Here is a 16172-nt window from a genome sequence, read left to right as displayed (position 1 = left end):
ATTTCTCCCTCTTCTTTATTTTTATTTGTTTTGTTCTCATCCTTATTTTTATTTTATTTGTTTTGCATGCATGGTCGTAGGTCATTATTACCTAATCTTGAACCTATAGACCTTGAACTTGAGAAAACAATTCGCACACAAAAGCACATTAAAAATAAATTTGGAATGGATTTACAAGCACCACAGGAGAGGCCATTTAAGGACTATTTTAGTCCCTTAGCTAATTTGAGCACATCATGCATAAGATACCCAAATGTAGCTGCTAGGAGCTTTGAACTAAAACCTAGTGTGCTAAATTGTCTCCCCACATTCTATGGCTTAGAAAATGAGGACCCATATAATCATTTGAATGATTTTCATGCTATTTGTCAAACATTTAAATATGAGAATTTTTCAGACGATGATGTTAAACTCAGACTATTCCCATTTTCTTTAAAAGATAGAGCTCGTTCATGGCTTAATACATTGCCTGCTAATAGCATTGCATCATGGGAACAAATGGTTACAAAATTTTTAAATAAATATTTTCCAGTGCATAAAACCAATGCTATTCGCAGGGAAATCTCGGAGTTTACCCAGAGAGAGGACGAGCAATTTTTTGAAACATGGGAGCGATTTAATGGGCTACTCTTGAAGTGTCCACATCATGGGTACAAAAAATGGCACCAATGTCAATACTTTTTGGAGGGATTACTACCAAATGTGCAAGAATGGCTAATGGCAACAAGTGGAGGAGAGCTAATGTCAAAAAGTGCGTCAGAAATTTGGGAATTCTTCCAGCGACAAGCGGACAATTCCCAACAACGGAGTCGATCACTTAGGACTACTAGAAGAATTAAAGGAGTGAATGAGGTTCAAATTGGCGAATCAACTTCAGGAATCAAAGAAGTCAAGGAGATGGTCGAAGGTCTTGCTCGACAAATAGCATCGTTATCGACTGCTAAATCAACAGAGCCACATGACCATGACTCATACTCAGATCAGGCCAATGCCATAGGTGTAATGAGAAAGCCATCAAATTACAACCCATACTCCAACACATATAACCCTGGATGGAGAGACCACCCCAATTTTTCATGGTCTCAAGGATTCCAACAGAATGGACCAACAGCTCCAGCTCCACCAATTCCACAAAATCCTCAAGCCTCTCAGCCCCCATTTAGACCATTCAATCAGAATCAGAACTACTCTCAACCCAGACCATGGGAGGATGCATTCCAAAATTTCAAGAATGTTACTCACTCCACGATTGAGCAACAGAACCGCACCATTGATGGACTACGAAATGAATTGAGAGCGGGCTTCAACTCACAAGCCCAATCAGTTTCAAGCCTCGAGAAGATGGTGGGACAACTTGCTTCTTCAGTTCAGACCTTGGCAATGACCGTTGAGAAAGGTAAGTTTCCAAGTCAACCAGTGCCTAACCCTAAAGGAGTGCATGAAGCAAGTACCAGTTCACCACAGCAGCATGGAGAAGTCAAAGCAGTAATGACCTTGCGAAAAGGAAAGGAAGTCGACAACAAAGTGGAGATGCCGGTGACAAAGGAAAATCAAATTGTACCTGTGAACGTTGAGGACTCACCACCGGAGGAGAGAGAAGAAGCCAACCCACAAGAATATGTTCCCAAGGCTCCATTTCCTCAGAGGTTAGCTAAAGGAAAAAAGGGAAAATCCACAGGTGAGATTCTTGAAATCTTCAAACAGGTAAGTGTTAACATCCCTTTACTTGATGCTATAAAGCAAGTTCCATCTTATGCCAAGTTTCTTAAAGATTTGTGTACTAAAAAGAGAAACATGCATGTTCAAAAGAAAGCATTTTTAACAGAAAACGTTAGTTCTATCCTCCAACATAAAATTCCTCTAAAATGCAAAGACCCAGGCTCCCCCACTATCTCATGTAGCATAGGGAACCACACAATTGAGAATGCTTTGTTGGATTTAGGAGCTAGTGTAAATCTGTTACCTTATTCAGTGTTTGTGAAACTTGGACTTGGAGAATTACACCCAACTCCAGTGGTGTTACAGCTTGCAGATCGGTCCACGAAAATACCTCGTGGTATTGTGGAGGACGTGCTTATCCAGGTAGACAAGTTTTATTTTCCTGTTGATTTCATTGTAATTGACACTCAACCAATACAGGATTCAAGGAAGCACATCCCCATTATTCTAGGCCGACCTTTCTTGGCAACTGCAGATGCTCACATTCAATGCAGGACTGGAAATATGCAGTTGTCCTTCGGCAACATGACTATGGAACTGAACATCTTCAACATTGCCAAACAACCTCACAGTGCAGATGATGGAATTGTTGATGTGGATTTAATAGAAACAATAGTTGATAATACTTTTCTTTCAAACCTTAGTGATGATCCTTTACAGACATGCTTAACTCACTTTGGTTTGGATTTTGATATTGACAGATCGGTTGATGAGGTCAACGCCCTGCTTGACTCAGCACCATCTATGGACACTAATAAATGGAAGTCAAGAGTTGAACAACTAGCACCATCAGAGAAGCAACTCATTCCATCATCAGAATCACCACCGAAACTCGAGCTCAAACCATTGCCCAACACTCTGGAATATGCATTTTTGGGAGAAGAAAGCACTCTGCCGGTAATCATCTCATCATCCCTAAATGACGAACAAAAAGGTAAGTTGTTAGATGTTTTGAAAGAGCACAAAGGGGCATTAGGATGGACCATAGCAGACATTAAAGGTATAAACCCAGTAGACTGCATGCATTACATTCACCTTGATGAAAATGCTAAAACTACTAGGGAAATGCAACGTCGGTTAAATCCTAACATGAAAGAAGTTGTTAGAACTGAAGTCCTTAAGCTATTAGACGCAGGTATCATTTACCCCATTTCTGATAGTTCATGGGTCAGTCCTGTGCAAGTTGTCCCCAAAAAGTCAGGAGTCACAGTAGTTACAAATGCTGATAATGAATTGATACCCACTAGAGTAACTACAGGATGGCGTGTTTGCATTGATTATAGAAAGTTGAATTCTGTCACACGTAAAGACCATTTTCCTTTACCATTTATTGATCAAATGCTTGATAGATTAGCAGGTCATGAATTTTATTGCTTTCTAGATGGCTACTCAGGATATAATCAGATTCCCATAGCACCAAACGATCAAGAGAAAACTACTTTCACTTGCCCTTTTGGCACATTTGCATATAGGAGAATGCCATTTGGATTATGCAATGCACCTGCTACATTTCAACGATGCATGTTGAGCATTTTTTCTGATATGGTTGAACGATTCCTTGAAGTCTTTATGGATGACTTTTCTGTCTTTGGCAACTCGTTTGATCAATGTTTACATCATCTAACACTAGTTCTGCAGAGATGTATCGAGAAGAACTTGATCTTAAATTGGGAGAAATGCCATTTTATGGTAAAACAATGTATTGTTCTCGGTCACATCATTTCGAGCAAAGGTATTGAGGTTGACAAAGCCAAGGTGGATCTCATTTCTAATCTTCCTCCACCTAAAACAATCAGAGAAGTAAGATCTTTCCTTGGGCATGCTGGTTTCTATAGACGTTTCATTAAAGATTTTAGCAAAGTTTCTAGACCCTTATGCAATCTACTTGCTAAGGATGTACCTTTTATCTTTAATGATTCATGTCTCATGGCGTTTGAAAAATTAAAACAGTTGTTGACATCATCACCCATCATTCAGGCCCCGAACTGGAGCTTACCATTTGAACTCATGTGTGATGCATCTGATTATGCAGTAGGAGCAGTATTAGGACAAAGAGTTGATCGAATTCCCCACGTTATTTACTATGCTAGTATGACATTGAATGATGCACAGTTGAACTATTCAACTACTGAAAAAGAAATGCTAGCAGTAGTGTTTGCATTAGAGAAATTTCGATCTTATCTCATTGGTTGTAAAATAATCGTGTTCACAGATCATGCTGCTCTTAAATATCTTCTTACAAAGAAAGATGCAAAAGCTAGGCTAATTCGTTGGGTGTTACTTTTGCAGGAATTTGACTTGGAATTCAAAGATAAGAAAGGGACAGAAAATGTTGTGGCGGACCACCTCTCTCGTCTCCATTTTGACACAATTATAGAACAATTACCATTAAATGAGTCATTTCCAGATGAACAATTAATGAGTGTGGAAGTATTACCTTGGTATGCTGATATAGTTAATTATCTTGTTACAGGTAAACTTCCAGAGCATTGGACCAAGCAAGACAAGGCTAAATTCTTTGCAGAGATAAAGAATTTCTTTTGGGATGACCCGTATTTGTTCAAGTATTGTGCGGATCAAATTGTTAGACGATGTGTCCCAGAAAGTGAAATTCAGAATATCCTTTCATTCTGCCATGAACAAGCTTGTGGAGGCCATTTCAGTGCTAAGAAGACAGCGACTAAAGTTTTACAATGTGGTTTCTATTGGCCAACACTATTTCGAGACGCTTACACTTTTTGTTCTTCATGTGATAGGTGTCAACGAATGGGGAGCATTACACGAAGGAACATGATGCCACTAAATCCAATTTTAGTGGTTGAGATTTTTGACGTATGGGGTATCGACTTCATGGGACCCTTTCCCCCTTCTTTTGGCCATCAATACATATTGGTTGGTGTTGACTACGTCTCAAAATGGGTAGAAGCAATTCCATGTAGAACCAATGATCACAAGGTGGTGATAGGATTTTTGAAAAGCAACATTGTCTCGCGCTTTGGATTCCCTCGAGCAATAATCAGTGATGGTGGTGCCCACTTTTGTAACAAAGCATTCAAAGCTCTTTTGACAAAGTATTCAATCACACATAAAGTGGCGACCCCGTATCATCCGCAAACCAGTGGCCAAGTTGAGATCTCCAATCGAGAAATAAAGCACATATTAGAAAAAACGGTGAGGCCGGACAGAAAAGATTGGTCATTAAGACTTGATGATGCCTTATGGGCATATAGAACGGCTTTCAAGACCCCGATTGGGATGTCACCCTACAGGCTAGTGTATGGAAAAGCTTGCCACCTACCTGTGGAGCTCGAGCATCGTGCATATTGGGCCATCAAGAAATTCAATTTTGACATGCAGCAAGCCAGCTCAGAAAGAAGATTACAGCTGGCAGAACTTGAAGAAATTCGCAATGACGCGTACGAAAATGCCAAGATTTACAAGCAACGAATGAAAGTCTTCCATGATAAGCAAATTATGAGAAAATCGTTCACTCCAGGTCAGAAAGTGCTTTTATTCAATTCTCGCTTGCACCTATTCCCAGGTAAGTTACGTTCTCGTTGGTCTGGTCCCTTTATTGTTCATACTGTTTTTCCACATGGGGCAATTGAAATTAAAGACCCAAAGAATGGTGTCACGTTTAAAGTTAATGGTCAAAGATTAAAGCCATATCTAGAGTACCAACCACATGAAGAAGACACCGAAATAAATTTGAGTGACCCACCAAATTTGAATTGATTTTTTTTTCTTTTCGTTGATTTGATTTTTCTTTCTTTCTTTATATTATTCTTTTGCTAATTGAAATTGTTTTTGCATAAGTGTGTTTATTTTACCATTAAGTTTTCTCTTATCATTTTTAATCATGAGTCTCATACTTAGACCGTTCCTCCTGAACATTCTTAAACCACTTCAACGTGTCAAAACTCATCTCAAAAGGCAGATTCAATTTTGTAAAACACAACGCATTTGGGCTCTACAACCACCAGAGTTAGTAGCCTATGTTGAGGGTTTAGAACACCAACTCAGAGACATTGAGAGAAGTGTTTACGACATCCAGTTGGAGCTTGAGGTAAATTCAATAAGAGGACGATTTTAATTTTCTTTGTGTGTTTTAATTTGTTTTTCTATTTGTGTGCTTTAGTTTGTTACCCCGGTGAAGTGGCGGATAACGGTACTCCGTCACAATCAAGTCGGTTACTTCAGTTTCCCATAATAACTGATATTCTGAGGCGAAGGTATGGACAGAAACGAGATTCTAGCGCAGCTTCACAAGCGATTCCCTTCACTTCCTCAGAATGTCCTCCTTACGATCTATAAAGCTCGGTCCGAACGCATGCGATTACTCATGAGGAATAACATACCTGCTGACATCCGTTGGTTAATCGAGGCTAAAGTACGATCGGCAGGTGAGTTACCTCCAAAATTTATTGCATACATGCCTGGTTGTGGTAAAGGAAATTATGCAAGAAAACGACGAGCTCGAAAAATTTCTGTTGCTTGTCATAAGTGTGCCAGAATGAGTTGCAATAAAAACCCATGTTCTTTAGGAATGGTGTCTGATAACAGGGAAGATAAGATTCAATTCATTAGGGATGGCTTGAATAAGGAGTCATTGGATGATATCCTTTTGTCTCTTGAAACGCATCCCAGTGGATATGTGCAAGGAGCGATTATCCAGTTATGGCCATTATTCCAGAAAGAGCATGCACGATATAGTCTCGGGAATCTGACTATAAACGACCCTGTTTGCCAGTTTATAAGAAAACTGGATAGGAAGCCTATCCTCGACCCATAGAGGGCGTTCAAGCCGTTTCTGGACGTAAAACCAGAGGAAGATGTGAGCCACAGTCGCAACTACCTGTAAATATCCTTTTACTTTATTGTTATTTTATTTCACTATTGTCTTATTGTTTGCATTATTGTCTTTAATAATTTTATTACTGTTTGCTTTTTCCTTTTTACTGTTTTCTTTTTGACTTGCGAGCCACGTGCTTTACGCGTTATTTGACACTAACATATTACCTCATACACAAACATGACCCACTATCACCGAGACTCTTAAATGTGATTTCTTTTTTGTCAAGCACTCACAAATTGTTTTCGAGAAGTATCACAATGGCAGCTACTCCCAATAGACAATTCAAGAACATTTGTGTGCTTTCTGGATTTACCTATGGCAAACATAAAGAGTTCGTTGAGGCAGCCATAGATCTTGGTCGAAGCGTAGCAGCGAGAAAATTACACTTGGTGTATGGAGGAGGTAATCGAGGGTTATCAAAAATGGTCTCAGAAGCAGCTTTTATCAGAGGAAGTCAAGTGTTAGGCATCATCCCAAGAGTCCTAAAACCATTGGGCAGTTCGTCTGACTCATCAACTGGAGAAGAGTTAGTCGTCTCAGGTATGCAAGAAAGAATAACTGAAATGCTTAATTATGCTGATGCTTTTATTTTCCTTCCAGGAGATCTTGCAACACTAGAGGCACTTATCACACTAGCATCTTGGGCCCATCTGCACATCCACCAGAAACCCATCGGTTTGTTAAATGTCAATAACTTTTATGATGGCTTTATCGCATTTCTTAACCATGCAATAAAAAACTATTTCATTCCCGCTAATGTGAAAAAACTCTTTATTTGTGCTCACACTGCTAATGAGCTACTTGATCTGTTACAAGCGTATAAACCGGAGCCAGACCCCTGGACCTTTGTGTTGGAGCGCCCAAATAATGATGGTAACAGTAGCAGCAGTAAGAAGTACAAATTAGATTTAACTCTCCGCCTGTAAATATTTTCTTCTGTGTTGCACCACCCAGGTGATGTCTTCTAAACTCTACTTCTTTCATTTCAAACATTGAGGACAATGTTTCGTTCTGGTTGGGGGGAGGGAATAGTCGACAATTATGAAATTTTGGTTAAGTTTTTACTAATTTTTTGTTGTAGAAACTAACTGTTGCTAACTTTTTGTGTTGAAGATGGCTGAATATGGAGTGTAGTGACTCTAGAAACGCATCTTCATCGTTTAAAAAAAAATTAAAAAAAAAATTAAGACATTTTCTTTTTTCTTTATTATGTGTTTATGTTTATTTTTCTTCTTTTTAATTTATCCTCTATAAAAATGCATTTTCCAACTTTTGAGTCGAAGATGGCTGAATATGGAGTGTAGTTCCTCTAGAAACGCATCTTCTTTAAAAAAAATAATAAAAAAATCATTTTCTTTTCTATCATTTTTGTAACTTTTCTAAATTAATTTTTCTACATCATTTTCACATTTCTGCATGCATATTTTTTTTTTTTATGTTTAGAATAGGTTGGGGGGTAGAATGTTGTTTAAAAAACAAAAAAAAAAAATTGTGTGATTTGTTTTAACATTGGGTGACATGATTAATTTTAAATTTTAGTATTTGTATTATCTTTGGTCTTAAGTGATGTTACATTATGTTTGCTACTCTACATGTTGATGTCGGAGACATATATGAGTTGCTTGAAGGAATGAACATGTCATAATAAGTACCAAGTGAGTTTTTGAGCCTATTATTTTTCTTGGAGAATAACCCTTTTGCCCACTCTTTATACAGCTTAGCAGTTTATTATTTTATACACGATCTCTAAATTACTTTTGAGTTAACCCTAAAAAAAAAAAATTGTAAAATAAAAAAAAAGAAAAAAGAAAAAGAAAAAAGAGTGTGTTGCTACATTTGGAGGCCCATCTAACTAGTAGATATGGAAGGTTATTCAGAGCCCTAAAAGACGATGGAAAGGCCATCTTTGATCCGTTTGAGCCTTTCTAGCCATCCCTTTTATTAAATATCCATAGTTAACCCTTTTGAGCCTTTAAAAAAAAAAAAAACATTTTCTTTGTCAACTTATCATCTTGACCCACTCCGATTTGGAGTATTACCCGATGTCTTATAAGTTCCATCACCTATTTATGTTTGAGAAAATGTAAATAATTATGTTGTTCAGTGAAGTTATGCCAAAAAAAAAAAAACAAAAACAAAAAAACAAAAACAAAAACAAAAACAAAAGTTGTTGTTTCAAAAGAATAAAAATAGGTGAAATCCACCTTGCAACTTCCAAAAAAAAAAAAAAAAAAATTCTCTGCATTTTTCTCAAACATACACTTTGTTTTCCTTATTTCCCTTCTTTGTTAACCATGTCCCTAGCCTACGTTACGTCCTAATAAAAGTCCTTCTTGATTTTAGGGAACTATAGTCCGAAGTAGAAGCTAGTTATATGGGCTAAAAAGATGTAGTGATGCATAAAAAAAAAAAAAGATAAATAAAGTGGGTTGACTAACATTTTATTTGACTTGAGATCGTATTATTTCTAAGCTGAGGGCATATTTATTTCATCTTGGTGAGAGCATGTGATATCATTTCTTTATTATTTTCTCTCTCAATTACCATTCATTGGAGTGACTATTTTTATTGGGATTAATTTATTTGTGAGAGTGTCACTACTTCCAGTGAGATTTTGGGGTTTGACATGTCATTCTTGAGAGTAGCTAAAACAAAGTCTACTGGGCTAATTCATGTGGATGGTTGATGTGGGTGTGATGTTGCTTTAGACTGGAGATAATGCTTATACTTTTATTTGAGTGTTATCATTAATCTGATGGAATAAATACGAGTGTTTCTATTAAAACAAAAAAAAAAAAAAAAAATTATTTTGAATTTGAATTTTGTTTTCGCTTTATTTGCTAGGGACTAGCAATAAGCTGGTTGGGGGGTGTGTTGAGTATTAGAAAATGCATATTTATAAAGGAGAAAACCGTCATTTTACATTTTAAGTCTTACTAACAACCCTTACTTTTATATATTTAACCTTCTTGTGATTTAATTACATGTGTTTTATTTTAATTAAGTATTTTATGTATTTTAGGGGCATTATAGTCATTTCACAATAAAGGAGAGATCAGACGGCAAAACGGACATCACTTTTGAACTCAGGACGGTCGAAAACCTTAGGAGGAGCATAAAAGGAAAAATGGCACTATTCACATGTACGGTACTATTCACGTGTACGGTACTGTATACGTTACTGTTCACGACACTGTTCACATAGACGGATGATGACGTGGCATTGACCGATGATGTGGCATTGACTGATGAGGTGTCACGATCCTGTTGGACTAAAATTCTTATGTACTGTTGATGGTGACGTGGCAGCATATCAGTGGACGAAAAATCTCGCGTACAGTGCATGCATCACACAGGATTATTTTCAACCAAACCGCGTTACTGTTCATCCGGGTCAAACCGTGTTACTGTTCATCCGCGTGGTCAAACGTGGACTGTTGACTGATGACGTGGCGCAATCCTGAGCGTCCAAACTGTTTTTAATCCGATGGCCATGATTTACTCCATGTATCTATAAAAAGGGGGCCTCCCCCCCCTAATTTGAGATCTCTGAATCCATTTTTGGGATCCATTTTTTGTAATTCTCTCTCCATCTTGTATTTTCTTCGTATTTTAATAAATTTCCATTTTGCCCCTAGTTCAATTATGAGTGGCTAATTTCTTTTCAAGCTTGGGTTGAAGGTGAAGTCTCAACATGTGTCATGGGCTTTATTTGGTAAATTTATTTTCTCTTCCCCTCTAGTTTTTGTGGATGTTTTGACTTCTCGTCGACAAATAATACTAATCTTGTCTAGTACCGCCTTGGTTTCACCGGCCCTCTAGTACAAGGTTATTATTATTTGGCACGATAAGCCCTTAGCACCATATTGATTAGAGCGTGGTTCATGAGGTGTGGATTCCCCCCTCATGATTTAATTGGCATTAATAAGGAATATTTAGCCCATGATGCATGTTGATACGGATCCAGATACCCAAGTACGTCATTTCAATATAATTCTCATCAATTTATTCTCGCCATTTCAATACCAATTTCAGAATTTATCCTCGCCATTTTAATTTAAGTTTTAGCATATACCAAATCATTTCCACCATAAATCCAACAACCCATTTACAAAATTAATTCTAAACACAATTAAAATCCACCTCCTTGTGGGATCGACACTCGTCACCATAGATCTATACTACAATAGATTCGTGCGCTTGCGAGTACATTAAAATTTGCACAACAAGTTTTTGGCGCCGTTGCCGGGGAGGTAAGTAATTTTAATTCATAGAATTAATTTTTGTGAATAACTTCTTTTATTTGTTTTCTTGTATTTTTTTTAATTATTAAAAAAAAAAAGAAAAAAAAAAGTGAATCTACATTTAAAGGTTAGTATTTCTTTCCTTTTTCTCTTCTTTAAAATTCTGTAATTTAATTTTCAATTTATTTTTCTTTATAATTTTTTTTTGTTTATTTTATTAATTTAATTTTTAGTTAATTTATTTCATGTATTTATTTTTGTGTATTTTTATAGAAAGGTTTTAATAGCGCAATAAGGTTAGTATCGTAATTTCTCCCTCTTCTTTATTTTTATTTGTTTTGTTCTCATCCTTATTTTTATTTTATTTGTTTTGCATGCATGGTCGTAGGTCATTATTACCTAATCTTGAACCTATAGACCTTGAACTTGAGAAAACAATTCGCACACAAAAGCACATTAAAAATAAATTTGGAATGGATTTACAAGCACCACAGGAGAGGCCATTTAAGGACTATTTTAGTCCCTTAGCTAATTTGAGCACATCATGCATAAGATACCCAAATGTAGCTGCTAGGAGCTTTGAACTAAAACCTAGTGTGCTAAATTGTCTCCCCACATTCTATGGCTTAGAAAATGAGGACCCATATAATCATTTGAATGATTTTCATGCTATTTGTCAAACATTTAAATATGAGAATTTTTCAGACGATGATGTTAAACTCAGACTATTCCCATTTTCTTTAAAAGATAGAGCTCGTTCATGGCTTAATACATTGCCTGCTAATAGCATTGCATCATGGGAACAAATGGTTACAAAATTTTTAAATAAATATTTTCCAGTGCATAAAACCAATGCTATTCGCAGGGAAATCTCGGAGTTTACCCAGAGAGAGGACGAGCAATTTTTTGAAACATGGGAGCGATTTAATGGGCTACTCTTGAAGTGTCTACATCATGGGTACGAAAAATGGCACCAATGTCAATACTTTTTGGAGGGATTACTACCAAATGTGCAAGAATGGCTAATGGCAACAAGTGGAGGAGAGCTAATGTCAAAAAGTGCGTCAGAAATTTGGGAATTCTTCCAGCGACAAGCGGACAATTCCCAACAACGGAGTCGATCACTTAGGACTACTAGAAGAATTAAAGGAGTGAATGAGGTTCAAATTGGCGAATCAACTTCAGGAATCAAAGAAGTCAAGGAGATGGTCGAAGGTCTTGCTCGACAAATAGCATCGTTATCGACTGCTAAATCAACAGAGCCACATGACCATGACTCATACTCAGATCAAGCCAATGCCATAGGTGTAATGAGAAAGCCATCAAATTACAACCCATACTCCAACACATATAACCCTGGATGGAGAGACCACCCCAATTTTTCATGGTCTCAAGGATTCCAACAGAATGGACCAACAGCTCCAGCTCCACCAATTCCACAAAATCCTCAAGCCTCTCAGCCCCCATTTAGACCATTCAATCAGAATCAGAACTACTCTCAACCCAGACCATGGGAGGATGCATTCCAAAATTTCAAGAATGTTACTCACTCCACGATTGAGCAACAGAACCGCACCATTGATGGACTACGAAATGAATTGAGAGCGGGCTTCAACTCACAAGCCCAATCAGTTTCAAGCCTCGAGAAGATGGTGGGACAACTTGCTTCTTCAGTTCAGACCTTGGCAATGACCGTTGAGAAAGGTAAGTTTCCAAGTCAACCAGTGCCTAACCCTAAAGGAGTGCATGAAGCAAGTACCAGTTCACCACAGCAGCATGGAGAAGTCAAAGCAGTAATGACCTTGCGAAAAGGAAAGGAAGTCGACAACAAAGTGGAGATGCCGGTGACAAAGGAAAATCAAATTGTACCTGTGAACGTTGAGGACTCACCACCGGAGGAGAGAGAAGAAGCCAACCCACAAGAATATGTTCCCAAGGCTCCATTTCCTCAGAGGTTAGCTAAAGGAAAAAAGGGAAAATCCACAGGTGAGATTCTTGAAATCTTCAAACAGGTAAGTGTTAACATCCCTTTACTTGATGCTATAAAGCAAGTTCCATCTTATGCCAAGTTTCTTAAAGATTTGTGTACTAAAAAGAGAAACATGCATGTTCAAAAGAAAGCATTTTTAACAGAAAACGTTAGTTCTATCCTCCAACATAAAATTCCTCTAAAATGCAAAGACCCAGGCTCCCCCACTATCTCATGTAGCATAGGGAACCACACAATTGAGAATGCTTTGTTGGATTTAGGAGCTAGTGTAAATCTGTTACCTTATTCAGTGTTTGTGAAACTTGGACTTGGAGAATTACACCCAACTCCAGTGGTGTTACAGCTTGCAGATCGGTCCACGAAAATACCTCGTGGTATTGTGGAGGACGTGCTTATCCAGGTAGACAAGTTTTATTTTCCTGTTGATTTCATTGTAATTGACACTCAACCAATACAGGATTCAAGGAAGCACATCCCCATTATTCTAGGCCGACCTTTCTTGGCAACTGCAGATGCTCACATTCAATGCAGGACTGGAAATATGCAGTTGTCCTTCGGCAACATGACTATGGAACTGAACATCTTCAACATTGCCAAACAACCTCACAGTGCAGATGATGGAATTGTTGATGTGGATTTAATAGAAACAATAGTTGATAATACTTTTCTTTCAAACCTTAGTGATGATCCTTTACAGACATGCTTAACTCACTTTGGTTTGGATTTTGATATTGACAGATCGGTTGATGAGGTCAACGCCCTGCTTGACTCAGCACCATCTATGGACACTAATAAATGGAAGTCAAGAGTTGAACAACTAGCACCATCAGAGAAGCAACTCATTCCATCATCAGAATCACCACCGAAACTCGAGCTCAAACCATTGCCCAACACTCTGGAATATGCATTTTTGGGAGAAGAAAGCACTCTGCCGGTAATCATCTCATCATCCCTAAATGACGAACAAAAAGGTAAGTTGTTAGATGTTTTGAAAGAGCACAAAGGGGCATTAGGATGGACCATAGCAGACATTAAAGGTATAAACCCAGTAGACTGCATGCATTACATTCACCTTGATGAAAATGCTAAAACTACTAGGGAAATGCAACGTCGGTTAAATCCTAACATGAAAGAAGTTGTTAGAACTGAAGTCCTTAAGCTATTAGACGCAGGTATCATTTACCCCATTTCTGATAGTTCATGGGTCAGTCCTGTGCAAGTTGTCCCCAAAAAGTCAGGAGTCGCAGTAGTTACAAATGCTGATAATGAATTGATACCCACTAGAGTAACTACAGGATGGCGTGTTTGCATTGATTATAGAAAGTTGAATTCTGTCACACGTAAAGACCATTTTCCTTTACCATTTATTGATCAAATGCTTGATAGATTAGCAGGTCATGAATTTTATTGCTTTCTAGATGGCTACTCAGGATATAATCAGATTCCCATAGCACCAAACGATCAAGAGAAAACTACTTTCACTTGCCCTTTTGGCACATTTGCATATAGGAGAATGCCATTTGGATTATGCAATGCACCTGCTACATTTCAACGATGCATGTTGAGCATTTTTTCTGATATGGTTGAACGATTCCTTGAAGTCTTTATGGATGACTTTTCTGTCTTTGGCAACTCGTTTGATCAATGTTTACATCATCTAACACTAGTTCTGCAGAGATGTATCGAGAAGAACTTGATCTTAAATTGGGAGAAATGCCATTTTATGGTAAAACAATGTATTGTTCTCGGTCACATCATTTCGAGCAAAGGTATTGAGGTTGACAAAGCCAAGGTGGATCTCATTTCTAATCTTCCTCCACCTAAAACAATCAGAGAAGTAAGATCTTTCCTTGGGCATGCTGGTTTCTATAGACGTTTCATTAAAGATTTTAGCAAAGTTTCTAGACCCTTATGCAATCTACTTGCTAAGGATGTACCTTTTATCTTTAATGATTCATGTCTCATGGCGTTTGAAAAATTAAAACAGTTGTTGACATCATCACCCATCATTCAGGCCCCGAACTGGAGCTTACCATTTGAACTCATGTGTGATGCATCTGATTATGCAGTAGGAGCAGTATTAGGACAAAGAGTTGATCGAATTCCCCACGTTATTTACTATGCTAGTATGACATTGAATGATGCACAGTTGAACTATTCAACTACTGAAAAAGAAATGCTAGCAGTAGTGTTTGCATTAGAGAAATTTCGATCTTATCTCATTGGTTGTAAAATAATCGTGTTCACAGATCATGCTGCTCTTAAATATCTTCTTACAAAGAAAGATGCAAAAGCTAGGCTAATTCGTTGGGTGTTACTTTTGCAGGAATTTGACTTGGAATTCAAAGATAAGAAAGGGACAGAAAATGTTGTGGCGGACCACCTCTCTCGTCTCCATTTTGACACAATTATAGAACAATTACCATTAAATGAGTCATTTCCAGATGAACAATTAATGAGTGTGGAAGTATTACCTTGGTATGCTGATATAGTTAATTATCTTGTTACAGGTAAACTTCCAGAGCATTGGACCAAGCAAGACAAGGCTAAATTCTTTGCAGAGATAAAGAATTTCTTTTGGGATGACCCGTATTTGTTCAAGTATTGTGCGGATCAAATTGTTAGACGATGTGTCCCAGAAAGTGAAATTCAGAATATCCTTTCATTCTGCCATGAACAAGCTTGTGGAGGCCATTTCAGTGCTAAGAAGACAGCGACTAAAGTTTTACAATGTGGTTTCTATTGGCCAACACTATTTCGAGACGCTTACACTTTTTGTTCTTCATGTGATAGGTGTCAACGAATGGGGAGCATTACACGAAGGAACATGATGCCACTAAATCCAATTTTAGTGGTTGAGATTTTTGACGTATGGGGTATCGACTTCATGGGACCCTTTCCCCCTTCTTTTGGCCATCAATACATATTGGTTGGTGTTGACTACGTCTCAAAATGGGTAGAAGCAATTCCATGTAGAACCAATGATCACAAGGTGGTGATAGGATTTTTGAAAAGCAACATTGTCTCGCGCTTTGGATTCCCTCGAGCAATAATCAGTGATGGTGGTGCCCACTTTTGTAACAAAGCATTCAAAGCTCTTTTGACAAAGTATTCAATCACACATAAAGTGGCGACCCCGTATCATCCGCAAACCAGTGGCCAAGTTGAGATCTCCAATCGAGAAATAAAGCACATATTAGAAAAAACGGTGAGGCCGGACAGAAAAGATTGGTCATTAAGACTTGATGATGCCTTATGGGCATATAGAACGGCTTTCAAGACCCCGATTGGGATGTCACCCTACAGGCTAGTGTATGGAAAAGCTTGCCACCTACCTGTGGAGCTCGAGCATCGTGCATATTGG

At 37.9% G+C, this 16172-nt stretch overlaps 1 non-coding gene across 1 annotated transcript; it reads right to left on the bottom strand.

Moving 5' to 3' along the window:
• Nucleotides 1-549: 549 nt before the first annotated feature.
• LOC127899513 (small nucleolar RNA R71) lies at nt 550-653 on the bottom strand. The gene has a single exon (XR_008051390.1). It is a non-coding gene; the product is annotated as a small nucleolar RNA R71 (small nucleolar RNA).
• Between the last annotated feature and the right edge of the window lie 15519 nt (nt 654-16172).

The sequence above is a fragment of the Citrus sinensis genome, chromosome 8, assembly GCF_022201045.2.
Source record: "Citrus sinensis cultivar Valencia sweet orange chromosome 8, DVS_A1.0, whole genome shotgun sequence".
Classification (NCBI taxonomy): Eukaryota; Viridiplantae; Streptophyta; class Magnoliopsida; order Sapindales; family Rutaceae; genus Citrus; species Citrus sinensis.
This window is presented reverse-complemented; position numbering and strand designations above follow the sequence as displayed.